General features: G+C 37.1%; 1 protein-coding gene across 5 annotated transcripts in view; it reads right to left on the reverse strand.

The window, feature by feature from the left end:
* FAM222B (family with sequence similarity 222 member B) overlaps positions 1–14,162 on the reverse strand; it is an 86,907-nt gene that overhangs the window by 36,807 nt on the left and 35,938 nt on the right. The window contains exon 1 of one of the 5 annotated variants that reach the window (XM_077165321.1): positions 13,223–13,263. The exons of the other annotated variants lie outside the window; for them this stretch is intronic. The gene's annotated coding sequence lies outside the window, so the exon portion shown is untranslated. Of the gene's footprint in view, positions 1–13,222; positions 13,264–14,162 lie in introns of those variants that run through there. 5 annotated transcript variants of the gene reach the window in all.

Here is a 14,162-nt window from a genome sequence, read left to right on the forward strand (position 1 = left end):
TATACAGTATTGAATAAGGATTATTTTACCTTTAAGAAATAGGATTTATATCAAAACATGGCTTTTCTTAGGGGGCATATATCCTTTCAAACCAGCATATCCCGTTTCTGAGTCTACAGTCTACAGTGCCTCATCAAAGTTCAAAGTTCAAATGTCAAGGGACATTTATTAAACCTAAACTTTTGCTATGTAATGAGTTAACAGTGATTTATACGGGATAAGAGGGTAGTTTATAAGAACTGCAGAGAATGGTGTAAATAAAGTTTTCAACAAGTGTTGACTGACAAATAGGAGCAATAAAAGAGACAGAAACCACAGCAACAATTAGGACATGTTGGAGGGGTGACAGACAACTCCCACCGGAGTTATTTGTGGAGAAATATAAGAAACTACAAAATATATAAAAGATGTGAACAAAGGTTCAATGCAGTATTGTTCATATTAGTGTAAAAACTGGAAACAACCTAAATGTTCAAAGTTAGGGAAATAGTTACATAAATTATGGGATATTCATCTAAAAAAATGAGGAAGAGCCTCCATGCACATACATATATAAATTATTATTATAATAGTAATTATTATTTTACAAATAATTAGCTTCCATTCCCTGAACATAAAACCAACAGAGCCAGGAAGTAACCTAGAAAAAAATTAGATGCAAGGGTAAACCATTTATGGATAAGAAGTTTTCTAAAGAGGAAAATCCACAAATAGATAACAGTTAATGGCAGTTCAAATCACCTCAAGAATCCTGGATTAATAAAAGCCAATATATTAAAGTGGTTAAGAAAAACATGTGGAGGTAGACTGCCTGCCTGGGATTGAATCCCAGCTCTGACATTTACTAGCTGTGTGACCCTGGGATAGTAACTTAACTTTGTAAAATGGCATGATGATAATACCTACTTCCCAGGGCTGTGTGAGGATTAAATGAATTTTATATATTGAAGTGCTTAGGATACTGGTGCCTGACACATAGTAACATTTTCCTATACTACTAAAATACAGATCACTTTTTATTTTGCAAACAGAACCAAACTACCACCTTACATTTTATAGCTCTTTAAAATTAGAAACATTCAAAAACATTATCTCATTTGAAATTTAAAACAAGCTTTTAATCTAGATGGATGGAACAAGTATCATTCCCTTTGTATAGATTAGGAAACTCTGGCTCAGAAAGATTAATTTGTCCACAGATATACAGCTGGGATAATGGCTCTAGTATCTTAACTCATATTCACTCATTCCATTAGATAAGCAAGTACTTTCTAATATGCAATCTGTGAATAGCCTTTTAAAAAAATAGAACACTTTTTGTTTCATGACTCTCTGTTTTAATTATCTGTATTTCTATATATTTTTACGTGTGTGTTTACTGGGATGTAATCCTTATTGTAATCCATACAAAAAAAGTTTTGTATCGTAATCCATACAAAAAATGACTGTACCATAACACAGCTACCTTTCAAGTCAATATTATTTAAGTACCTACCATATCCCTCTTATTACATTGTTGTATGTAACAAAACTATACAATATTTAGTCATGGTTTATTACATTTTTTGTTTATTTATTTATTAGAGCATTTGTAGGTTTACAGAAAAATCACACAGAAAGGAAGAGTTCCCATATTACCTCCCTCCGACATACACACACAAGACAGAGTTTTGTCTTTAAGTGCGAATGTAATACTGACATTCCTGTTGATTTGGGTAATTACCTTCCCTAGATCATCACTTTGCACCATAACTCTATTACACTTTGGCTAGCCTAACACTCTGAACCAGTCGTAAGTGAAAATCTTCTCAGGAGAAATATAAGCCAACAACTTAAGGTAAGAATGCATTGGGAAAGTAACTGCATAATACAACTTTATAGGCAAAGAGAAGCATTAAGCTCAAGCAGTCAGACTTCTATTCAGAGGAAAGCTGTATCATTCACACAGAGAAAAGCATATCAGAGAATAACATAAATAATGATGAAACAGTTACCCCTCTTATTCTCTAATACTACTGGCACAGAAAACTCTCCCCCTTTTACCCTCAACTTCGTCCCTGAATGTGAGAAGTAAACCCTGATTAACTAAATCTGAACCTACTCTCAGTTTATATCCCTTTCCTATGTCAGTTTCCATTTGGACACTTGTGCCGTGACTACTACTCTAGGAAGCTGAGCACCACAGACCCACCAAGATCTCTGGCAGAAGCATGCTCCAGCTCCCTAAATTGTTTTACATTTTATGAGGAAAAGGAGTCTACTCTTTTATACTATATATTCTCTATATAGTCATCCACCATATATTCATTTAATGTGTTACCTTCCTAGTATTAGTTCTCTGGGCACAATGCCTTGGGCTTATGTATCTTCATTTCTAGTGAAGAGATTAAAAAAATCTAGGAAAATTCAGTGCAATTATGGAATGAGGTTATACTTATGTTAACATATTGCCCTTAATGTGGGGGATAGTCTGCTACCATCCAGGGCTAATATGCCAATAGAATGATTTTAAGGTAACAGGGCAAGGCATGATTACTATGTTAATATCTTCTGTTCCATTTCGGCCTTTCCTTCTCTTCCCCCAGCCTAAAAGTATACGACTATAAGGAATAGTAATATGTAATCACCTTTGGTGAGGGCGTCTATAGTCAGTGAAATTCAAAGGTCTTCCTTTGTCATGTCACTGAGATTCATTACTATAACTTGAAGTTTTATGGATCACACTCCACATGTTCCAGGTGCTACCAGGTTTCTGAAACTAAAGACTCTCTGAAAGTTAGAGAGGCTATCAACTTCAAAAGGGCCAAGGAACTGTAAACCTACTAAGGAAGAGGAGTACCCTTCAGTAAAGCACCACAGTAGCTAATGAAATTCAGAATATTGGCTCAGCCTATGGGAAAAAAGAGAACAGAAAACAGAAACAGTCCCTGTTTAAAGAAATCTTTTATAGTTAAAATAAACAGATGCTGAAATAAGATTCTGAAATTAACTTAAGGAAATGCCTTCAAAGGGTCTGATTGCAAAACAAAACAAAACAAAACAACAAAAATCAACGAGCAGCTCTTTAAACCTTTCAAAGATTCAAAATACACCTCACTCACTGATGAGCAAAATTCTTTGGCTCTCTCTGTGGCCCTGAGAAATTCCATAAACATTCAGCATTATTTACCTGTCTTTGGGTAGTTCTAACTGATCAAATATGTGCTTCACACTATATCCTTACCTATTTTCACCCAGCCCTTCTGTTAAATCACTTCAATTGGATTAGAAAAAGAAGGTACCCAACCAGGGTGAGGAGGGTGTCTGTAAAGCAATAAGTGGTAATGGGAAGGGTTTGTATGGGCTCTTAGAACCCCAGGTATGAGAGCATTTTCAGGAGGGATGCAATGACCCCGACCCCACCCCCAACCCCCATGAACAACAAGTCCCAGCAGGGCCCACTCAGATAGTGGCTTCTACATACCCAATTTTCCACTAAAAGGAACCAAGGCTCCTTTGTGAAATGGCTGAAACAGGGAAAATATGAGTCTGGCACATCTTGTTCCACAAGAAAAGGATAAGATCAAAGAATAATGGAGACTAATAGGTGGAAAGATATTCTGTGCTCATGGATAGGAAGGTTAAATGTCATTAATATGTCAATTCTATGGTTTAATTGAATACCATAAGTACATGGAACCTTGAGTAGGGCATGAGTTTTTGTAGGTTTGTCCAGAGTGATGCCCAGATTAATCCCAGAGTGATTTGAACAGTGAATGAAAAAGTATTTGCAAAGTCCTCTTTGGGGAATAGTGAGAATGGGGGAAAATTCAACTTCCCCAAGTGGAGAATTCTTGATATTCTCACAAGAAGTGGGGACAACCAAAGCAATAGGCCGAGCCCCCAATCTTGGGGTTTGTTCATATGAAACTTAACCCTGCAAAGGATAGGCTAAGCCTACTTAAAAATTAGGCCTAAGAGTCACCCCCAGAACAAATGTTAAAATAAAGTTAGTAGATTGAAATGCTAGCGATCAATGAAAGGGAGGGGTAAGGGGTATGGTATGTATGCATTTTTTTTCTGTTGTCTTTTTATTTCTTTTTCTGAATTGATGCAAATGTTCTAAGAAATGATCATGATGATGAATATGCAACTATGTGATGATATTGTGAATTACTGATTATATATGTAGAACGGAATGATCATATGTTAAGAATGCTTTTGTTTGTTTGTTGGTATACTTTTTAAAAATTTAAAAATTAATAATAAAAAAAAAAAAGGTAGCAGTGCCTAAGTCTAGGAAGGACACATTTCCAGATCATAAAGAAGAGTTGGAGAAAGTAGTCAGACTGTTAGTAACCATTCTCATTTTATCATAATGCCAAGTGATTTATTTCTGAACTGGTAAGTGCCCACACTGGGGTTCCTGCCACTTGGAATAGGTTTCTTGTATATTTCTACTTCGATCAACTTTAATTTCTCTTCAGTATTTAACTGAATAACATTTTCTCCAGTGCCTATACTTCAAATTCTCTCCCCACTTCCAATCTTCTGGCAACACTTCCACTGTGAAACATTCTCGTAACCCTCTGACCCCAAAGATGGCAAATCCCACTTTTGGAAAGGTTCCAAATAAATGCCTATCCTAAAGGAGGTCTTATTATAATCTTCCTTTCTTCAGATCTGGCATTCACTGACATCTGTTTACCCGCCATGTTCACATTTTAACAAGTTTTACAAGTCTCTTCTTTCTAAACACACATCCAGAACCTCATCAACCACTAGGCAAACTCCCCATGCTCCAGTACAAAGGAAAGTCTTGTTACAGGATGTTTCAAGATGCAAGAGTTCTGACATTCTTTCATCCCACAATACAAAAAGTTTCAAATGACATCATAAGCTTTATCTCCAGACTTCCTGAAAAGTAGCCACTAAAAACCAGCTTCTCTACTTTCACACCAACAGCAGCTGGTAGGCAGGGTCTTCGTTATTCTACAGCAGAAAGGTTTTCAGTAACACCCAAAGAAGAGCTTTCAAGAAGTACAAGGATGTTGTTTACCACTTACCCTTTCTTCTTTCCTAGTTGATACAACCAGGGAGTATGGAATCAGTGAGAAATGGGGGTGGACGGTGGGGAAATTTTGGAGGCGGAACAAATATGTTATGGGCCTACTCCAAGTAGCCATGAACTGTCTTCCCTCACTTGAAGCAAATACTAACAAACACAGGCTCTTAAAATGCATTGCCATACTCCCTGTCAACTTATTTTCGACAAAATTTTTATGCAGCCACGTCCATGAACATATCCAAAGAGAATGATCAACTCCTGGGAAGAGAGGCTAGCAACAAGCAAAGGACACTAAGCCAAACAACAACTAAAAGGAAGGAACAAGTCACCTGGAGATCTAAACAGTCCCAGAAGGAAATCAATTTCAGATTTTAGCATTTTACAGAAAAGATTTTAAGAATTTAAGTATTTTAAGAATTTTGCTTACAAGCCCATTTACCTTTGAGGGTAATCAGCAAACAACAACATTGAAGGAAAACAGCAAAGGGGCTTAAAGTCATCTTTGGAGAAGTACAAACTATTTCCCTTCTTTCTACCATTCTCCAACTAGCAAAGGTTGTTTCCAGAGATATCACCCAATTTTCTATTAAAATAACATACTAAAGGTATATACCCATAGGAACTGAAAATGTGGGTACAGATACTCGCATACCAATATTCATCACAGCATTAATCACAGCAGAGAAAAGATGGAAATGAAAGTGTCTATCAGGCCCTGATGAATCCCAGAGTGATTCGATCAGTGAGTGAAAAAGTATCTGCAAGCTCCCTTCGGGGAGTGGTGAGAACGGGGAGAAATTCAACTTCCCCAAGTTGAATTCTTGATATTCTCACAAGCAATGTGGACAACCAAAGCTATAGGCTGAGCCCCCAGTCTTGGGGTTTGTTCATATGAACCTTAACCCCGCAAAGGATAGGTCAAGTCTACTTAAAATTTAGGCCTAAGAGTCACCCCCAAGAGAGTCTCTTTTGTTGCTCAGATGTGGCCCCTCTCTCCAGTCAACACAACGAGCAGTCTCATCACCCTACCCCTCTCTACGTGGGACATGACTCCCAGGGGTGTGGACCTTCCTGGCAATGTGGGACAGAGATCTTGGAATGAACAGAGACTCAGCATCAAGGGATTGAGAAAACCATCTCGACCAAAAGGGGGAAGAGGGAAATGAGACAAAGTGTCAATAGCTGAGAGATTCCAAACAGAGTCGAGAGGTTATCCTGGAAGTTATTCTTATGCATCAAGTAGATATCATCTTGTTATTCAAGATGTTATGGAGAAGCTGGAGGGAACTGCCTGAAAATGTAGAGCTGTGTTCCACTAGCCACGTTTCTTGAGGATGACTGAATAATGATACAGCTGTCATAATGTGACTGTGTGATTGTGAAAACCTTGTGTCTGATGCTCCTTTTATCTACCTTGTCAACAAAGGAGTAGAACATATGGAATAAAAATAAATAATCGGGGGAACAAAAGCTAAAATAAATTTAGTTTAAATGCTAGTGATCAATGAAAGAAAGGGGTAAGGGGTATGGTAGGTATAATCTTTTTTTTCTTTCCGGTGTTCATTTTATTTCTTTTTCTATTGTCTTTTTATTTCTTTTTCTGAATTAATAATGCAAATGTTCTAAGAAATGATGAATTTGCAACTAAGTGATATTGTAAATTACTGATTATGTATATTGTTTTATTTTATTTATTTTTTAAATAAATAAATAAATTTTAAAAAAAGAAAGTGTCCATCAGTAGATGAATGGATCAACAAAACATGGCATATACACATAATGGAATACTACTCAACTGTAAAAAGGAATGAAATTCTAACACATGGATGAACCTTGAAAATATTATGCTCAGTGAAAAAGCTAGACACTAAAGGACAAATATTGCATGGTTCTACTTATATGAAATACTTTGAAATATCTAAAATAAATTCAGAGCTAGAAACCAAATTAGAACTTACAAGGAGCAGGGGGAGGGGGCACTGGAAGCTTCTGCTTAATGGGTACAGAGTTTTCTGTTTGAGATGATGGAAAAGACTGGGTAAGGAATGGTGGTGATGGTAGTACAATACAGTAAAAGTAATTAGCATGCCACTGAATTGTCCACTTAAAAATGGTTAAAATGGCAAATTTTATGTTACATATGTTTCCACAATGAAATTTCTTAAAATATTAAAATTTCAATAGCGCTAAAGAGATGTGTTCTTAGCATTACACTAATTTAAAAAGTACCCAAAGCAAAGCTTTTCTTTTGAACTTTGAAGAGAATTTAAAATGCAACCAGAAAATCAAACTGCACCTTCCCAATTACTGCAATCCTACAATAAGAACATAAAGCTGTGAATGACATTAGTTCCATCTCAGCCTATTCCTCTATGATAAACAGCAGTGAACTCAAGGGTATGATCTCAGAATATCAAAAGCCATTAAGGCTGTTCCTAATAGATTCTTTTAAAATATGATCTTACAGTTCTTCGACAGGACAATGTGTTTTAACTGTGTGATGGATTTTCACAATGCTTTGACCTCTTATCTAAAAGAGGTCTGGAAAAAGAAAAAACTGCCAGAGAGAAAGAGTGAAATGTGTCATCCTGGTTATTAAAATCCATCATCCATCAAGTTCATCTTCAGCTTTGGGATAACTGTGGCCAAAAAACTGACTTCCAAGTAATTATCACCACTATCTGCAATAAAAGTTAACTGGACATCACTGAACTAACACCGCCCTACTCATAGGGAAGCTGCAACTGGCGAAGAGCCCACTTCTCCTGCTCCTTCAATCTGCAAATGAAACTGTAATGATTACTTGTGGACAAACATGAAATTGCTCTCATGGTTTCCCGGCTGCAAATCACTCAGGAATTCCAGATAATGCCCAGCATGTTGGGCCAGAAGAAAAATTAACCAATGTTTCCTTTGATAAAGATAAATTTTAACAATAATTAAGGCCCATTAAGGCTAAGGGTTGCTGAGAACTGTTAAATTTCCCCTTGACCCTGTAAGGAACTGTGGCCTGATCTCCATGTCCGAGTATTATATACTAGATGCACCCTGTGCCACTAGTATAGTATGAGTGGTGATGAGGCAGTAGTAAGAAGAGACATTTTGCAAGGCTGGAAGCTACTATTACACTACTAATTTATCTTCTTGTAAAAGAATCCTGGGTAAATCTCATTTTCAGACAGGCAAATGGCACTGTTGATCTACTTCAATAGCAAAGATTAAATTCACTTCTGAATGGACCTTGGAGTTGACAGATTCCTGCTGCCTGACCATCATTTATCTTCAATTTTGGACAAGAACTATGCCCTTTCCCTGGAATTTAGTTTCAGACTCTGATTTTCAACTGTTTCTATAGCCCGAGGGAACTGACTCCTACCAGCATTACGGAGTCTCAGGAAGCCACTCTGTTTTACAGGAGGGGAAAATTGTGGTCTTTATAGCAACAGTGACCTGTAAAGTAGTCAAGAGACAGGTACCCTGCTAAGGTTGACAGAAGGTAGAAGAGAAAAGAAGATACAAAGTGCTACCTCTGCTTATTTTTTCTTCTGTGGTTTGGACTCTTACAAAGAGGTAGTTTGAAATTAATGCAATCTGAGCCTTTCCCAAAAGAAGCAATTCAACCACATATTCATTTGGCACACTTTTTAGTAAGTTATTTTGGAAGGTTGTACTCTGATGTGAAATATGGAAAAGCCTAGGAAGAGCTCTGATAGGAAGTAAAAAAAAAAAAAAAAAGAGGAAAATAACCATTGTAGTGAGGGACTTAAAAACTGTAGTATAGATAGTATTAACACTGCTGAAGTGTTAAGTCTGAAAAAGAGAACACTTAGTAGGGATATCATTCATTCATTCACTAAGAACCAACTATGCACTAGGCACTGTGGTAGTACTATGTATCAGTGATACAAATATGACAAACAAAATCCCTAAGGAGAAATGTGAATAAAGTTCTTTGGAGACCCAGATAGGAAAATACATACTGTAGGGGAGAGTGAGGAGAGAAGGGGGAACAACAACACAGATGACTGGAGACTGAGCAAGAATTTACCAGATTGAGGAAAAAAGAATAAATCATTCTAAGTGGGGAAAACCAGCAGAATAAAAGGCATGCAATTATAAAACTAAATGGCATGTTTGGGGAATCACAAGTCATCTAGTATGGAGAACAAGGTATCTGGTCTATGTGCCGAATTTGGAGATGAGCCTGACGTGCCACATTACGAGAGCCTTATTTGCCTATAACTCAACAACAAAAAGACAAACTACTGAATTTTCTAAAATGAGCAGAGGACTTGAATAGACATTTTTCAAAAAAGATACAAGTGGCCAAGAAGCACATGAAAAAATGTTCAGTATCACTGATCACTGGAGAAAAGCAAATCAAAACCACAGTGAAATATCACTTCATGTCCACTAGAATGACTATTTAAAAAAAAAAAAAGAGTGCGGGAAAACAGGAACCCACATATACTGTAGGTGGGAGTGTTAAATAATACAGCCACTGTGCAAAACAGTGGCTCAAAGTGCGAGAGACAAATAGGAGAAGGCAGAAGTCAGTTAAGTGGCTGTTCTAGTTTGCTAGCTGCTGGAATGCAACACACCAGAGATGGACTGGCTTTTAATAAAAGGAGATTCATTTCATTAGCTCTTCAGAGGAAAGGCAGTTAACTTTCAACTAAGGTTCTTTCTTAAGTGGGAAGGCACAGGGTGATCTCTGCCGGCCTTCTTTCCAGGCCTCTGGGTTCCAAGAACTTTCCTGAGGGTGATTTCTTTCTGCATCTCCAAAGGCCTAGGCTGAGCTGCAAGTGCTGAGATGAGGTATGCTGAGCTGCTTGGGCTGTGCTACATTGAGCTCTCTCATTTAAGCACCAGTCAATTAAATAAAACATCATTCATTACAGCAGGCATGCCACTAAGCCGAATGCATATACAATGAGCAACAGATGAGGTTCGCGCACCACTGGCTCATGTCCACAGCAACAGAACTAGGTACCTTCACCTAGCCAGGTAGAAAACTGAATCTAACTACCACAGCGGCTATCGTGATTGCGGAGGGGAGAGACGATAATCCCAAATAAGGGTGGCATAAGAGGACGGTCATACAAAGAAGGAAATAGCTTTATCTCTGAGCTCCAGAGATGATTTAAAAAAAAGTCAACAGTCTGAAAAAGGGGAGTTTGGGGTGAACATAAAGAACAATTTGAGCTTGTTCAACACTGGCATAATATTAGAAATACTGAAGCAAAAGCTATGATTATACATCATAGGGTCTCTTCTCATTAGCTGGGAATGGACTAGGCGACCACTAAATTCAACTTCCAGACTCTATTATTCTAAATCACTTTACAAAGATGATAACAAAGATGGTTTTGTAAAGTCATTAACACATCCGAAAATATAATCTTCAAAAGGGCTTTCACATGGATTCTCTCACTTGATCTTCTCAAATGCCCTATGAAATAGAATCTGGACACATATCATTAGTCCCATTTCACAGATAAAGAAACTAGGAACTATACAATATAACAGACCAGTCTAGGGACACAAAGCTTCTAACTAACTAGGCTACAACCAGATATTCTGACTCTTAGATTTGTGCTTTTTCTACTCTCCAGTGCCGTCTACATTATGCCAGAGCTGAAAATACATTCCGAGAATCTATTCCTCCTTGGTCGTTCGTTCCAGTGTTTATTCTAAAAAATTAGGGAATTTTTCTGTATGTTCTGTATTCCTTGTTCAGGATTCTATCTATTCCTTTGTCCTAAAAGTACCCTGTCAAGGTGAATAAGAGCTAGTCACTTATCTTTATATACTGGTCCTTCATATTTCCATACTTAAATGCCTGTTAATTCTCTCATCTAAAGTAATTAGTCCGAATTCCTTCAGCTTTTCCACATACAGAATATTTTCTTTAAACTAGTTAAGAAATCCAGTCCCAATTTAGTACTAGCTTCAGAAAAACAATAACCCTTTCCAAAGGGTATGTATCTCCACTTTATACCAACATCTATTGAGCATTGGAACTAGGGACCTGGCAATGAACAAAACAAATAAAAACTCCTACCTTCACGGTGCTCCTATTTTCACATGAGGTAGGAAGGAGTGGAGTATGGTAGTCGGACAAACATAATGAAAAGGTAAATTATGTAGACTCTTAGTAAGTGATAAATGCTATTTAGATAATAAAATAAAGCAGTGTAAGGAGATGGAGACTGTTTGGTAGCATAGAAATTTAAAATAGCATAGTCATCGTGGTCCTCGCTGAGAAACCGCAGCTTCTCCGTGGTTTAACTGCTAGTTTCAGCCCAAGATAGTAATACAGCTTTCAATTAGGTAACAATATTTTTAATTAAAGCACTTAAACTATAACTATTTTTCCGCTCTCTCATTTCAAGTTTAACTCTTAGATACTCATGACTTTATTTAATAAAGTACAATTTATCAACTTTTTTTGAAGAGTTGAATCTTATTTCTGTAAAGCAGAAAAACTCCTCAAGCAATAATACAACAAAGTAATGCCTGCCTGCACACATACACAGAGACTGCTGCTGGATGCAACCATGACTGATAAAAAAAAGTCTACCATTTCCATTACCATTCCTTGCACAATAGCACTTTCTTAACTAGACATGGGAGAGAAATGAACACATGTGGGCAGACTGGGAAAGGGGGTAGAAACTAATTTTAGAGAGCTACAAAGGTTGCATCAGCCTCTCACTTCTGGGTACACTGAGGCACATCTACTGGGAATGATAAGGATGATGTATTTCAGTTGGGGCATTTGTTTAGCTTGGAGAAGCAAAAATAACTTGCTGAAAATTGTCCTGTTCAACTAATTTTGCCATGGACTATGGAAACAGGCAAAGGACTTTTCTTAAAAGATTCCTTTTCTCTCTCTGGGAAAATGTTCTAACAGAGCATCACACTCCGAATGCAGTATACCTCATAGGGAATGACTGAAGCCCAATTGCTAAAAATCTTTTCTAAAGCACTTTATTGAATCACAGTAACACCTGGCAGGACAGGTTCAAACCAAGATATGATTCTTCATTAATCCATTGGTCTCACTTTTTTGCTCAATGAGAGATTCTGGGAGAATAAATTAATCAACAGTCAAACCACTACCTTCACAGCTACAAAGCTAATGTCTTCAAAACAGTAAAATCATTTCCAGGTGAATAGCTAGGCAATATAGAACACACCATTCAGGAACTCAGGAAATGTGACCTGGGATGAATTCCCTTTAATTTCTCATTGTCTACTTTAAAAGGGAGTATCAATGAGACTAAGTCCTATCCTTTCTTTACATAGTAAATCTGAAGATAAATGAAATGTCAATGGTTGAAGTGCTTTAGGAAAGAAGGAAAGAAGACATAGAAGTTATGACTAATAACGTTTATGTTTTTCCTCTGAAGCGATGGGAATATAATCTAAATCATTTCAATTCTGCAAGTAGCATAAAGTCTGATTTCCACTTAGATCAGCAACTGATCCTCAACCCCACTTTGCTGAATGCAAAGAAACAGTAAGCAGTTATAGAAACCTTGCCATTTAGATCTTAATATTAAATTATTCTCCCACTTAAAAAAAAAAAGGAAACATAACATTTTCCCACCAGACAGTATTTAAGGAAACCCGTGGCTTTGAAGTGATGACTTAACAGTTCTTCCTCAATCACAACGTGACTAATCTAAATGGATTTCATTTTAACCAACAGCGCTGATCTGCTAGCACTAAGAGCCCAGTGTTAGATGAAAGGGTTGCTTTGGCTAACAGTCCTTCTTTGGCCTGGCTATCTATAGCTCTCCCATATATGATGAATGACTTGCATATTCTGTGGAGCCAGAAGATGCCAACAAAGACATGTCAATATCAGAGCTAGTTTATCTATAATACATTTAGAAGATCTCAATTTTTTCATAAAACCTCAATGCAACTAGAATTAAATAAAACAGGGAAACTGTCTCAAGGACATTAAACTGAGCTGAACTTCTCCAGTCTAGAATTGAGTGGTTAAGAAACTACATACAATCCAAGCTTTTGACTATATTGCCTGCTGGTCTCTTCAATGACCAGAGAAAGAAAACAAATCCTTCATCAGCTTGTTTGATAGAAAATCCCAGTCAAAAAGTAGAGGATAGGAAGGCAACGGTGGCTCAGTGGCAGAGTTCTCACCTGCCATGCCGGAGACTTAGGTTTCTTTCCCGGGGTCTGCCTACGTCAAAAAAAAAAAAAAGGAGAGGAAGTTAAAAAAAAAAAACTACTGCTTAAAAAATGTGGCCTTGGGAATATTTTTGCTCATTAATTTATGGGTCTGGCTTCACTAGCCAGATCATTATTTACATTATTTAGGAATTCTAAGGCATTATCTTTCCCTACCTCAGAGAAATGCTGAGACCAATGACAGTATGCTTATCTAATTAACTGGATGATACCTGCTACCTAATCCAAAAGTAACAATATTTATCTTCTTAATACTGGGAATCATTCTTGGGCTGAGGAAACTGTTGTCTTACACTTTTTAAAGTTGTTATATAATCATACTCTACAACTTCACATTTTATTTCAAAGTGTAACATCTACTAAAGGTACCAAAGGATTCCTTTAACACAGGCCTTGGGCTTTCGGTTTTCTTATTCTATTACCATATATATTTACAGATAATGAAAATCTCTAAGCAAAATTCTAAGATCTGGCCAAATAGAAGGACTGTTTAGTGTTCATAGAATGTTAACATGAAGAAGAACAAAGTTGGGGGAGGGAGGCAAAGGCCTGAATTCTAAAAAGAAAATAAACGAGCAATTTGAGCATCAGGTTTAAAACAAACGAACAAACAAACAAAAAAAGATAGGTCAAAAGTTTAGATCTGAAAGCCAACTTTGTTTTGAATGGCTCTATCAATCCCTAATAAATGCAATATCAAATACAGTCTGGTAATTAATTCAGTGAACTCTTCCCCCTTCACTGCCAGATTGAACAGCTCTGAGGATAATCTCCTTCACTCTCCCAGGGCTCAGTTGGAAGATTCATTATTTATGCCCTCAATTGTTTACCCTGTCCTATTTTTCCACCCACCCTGGTCCAAGGGCAGTGTTATCACTGGCCTGTATCCAAA

The sequence above is a fragment of the Tamandua tetradactyla genome, chromosome 6, assembly GCF_023851605.1.
Source record: "Tamandua tetradactyla isolate mTamTet1 chromosome 6, mTamTet1.pri, whole genome shotgun sequence".
Lineage (NCBI taxonomy): Eukaryota > Metazoa > Chordata > Mammalia > Pilosa > Myrmecophagidae > Tamandua > Tamandua tetradactyla.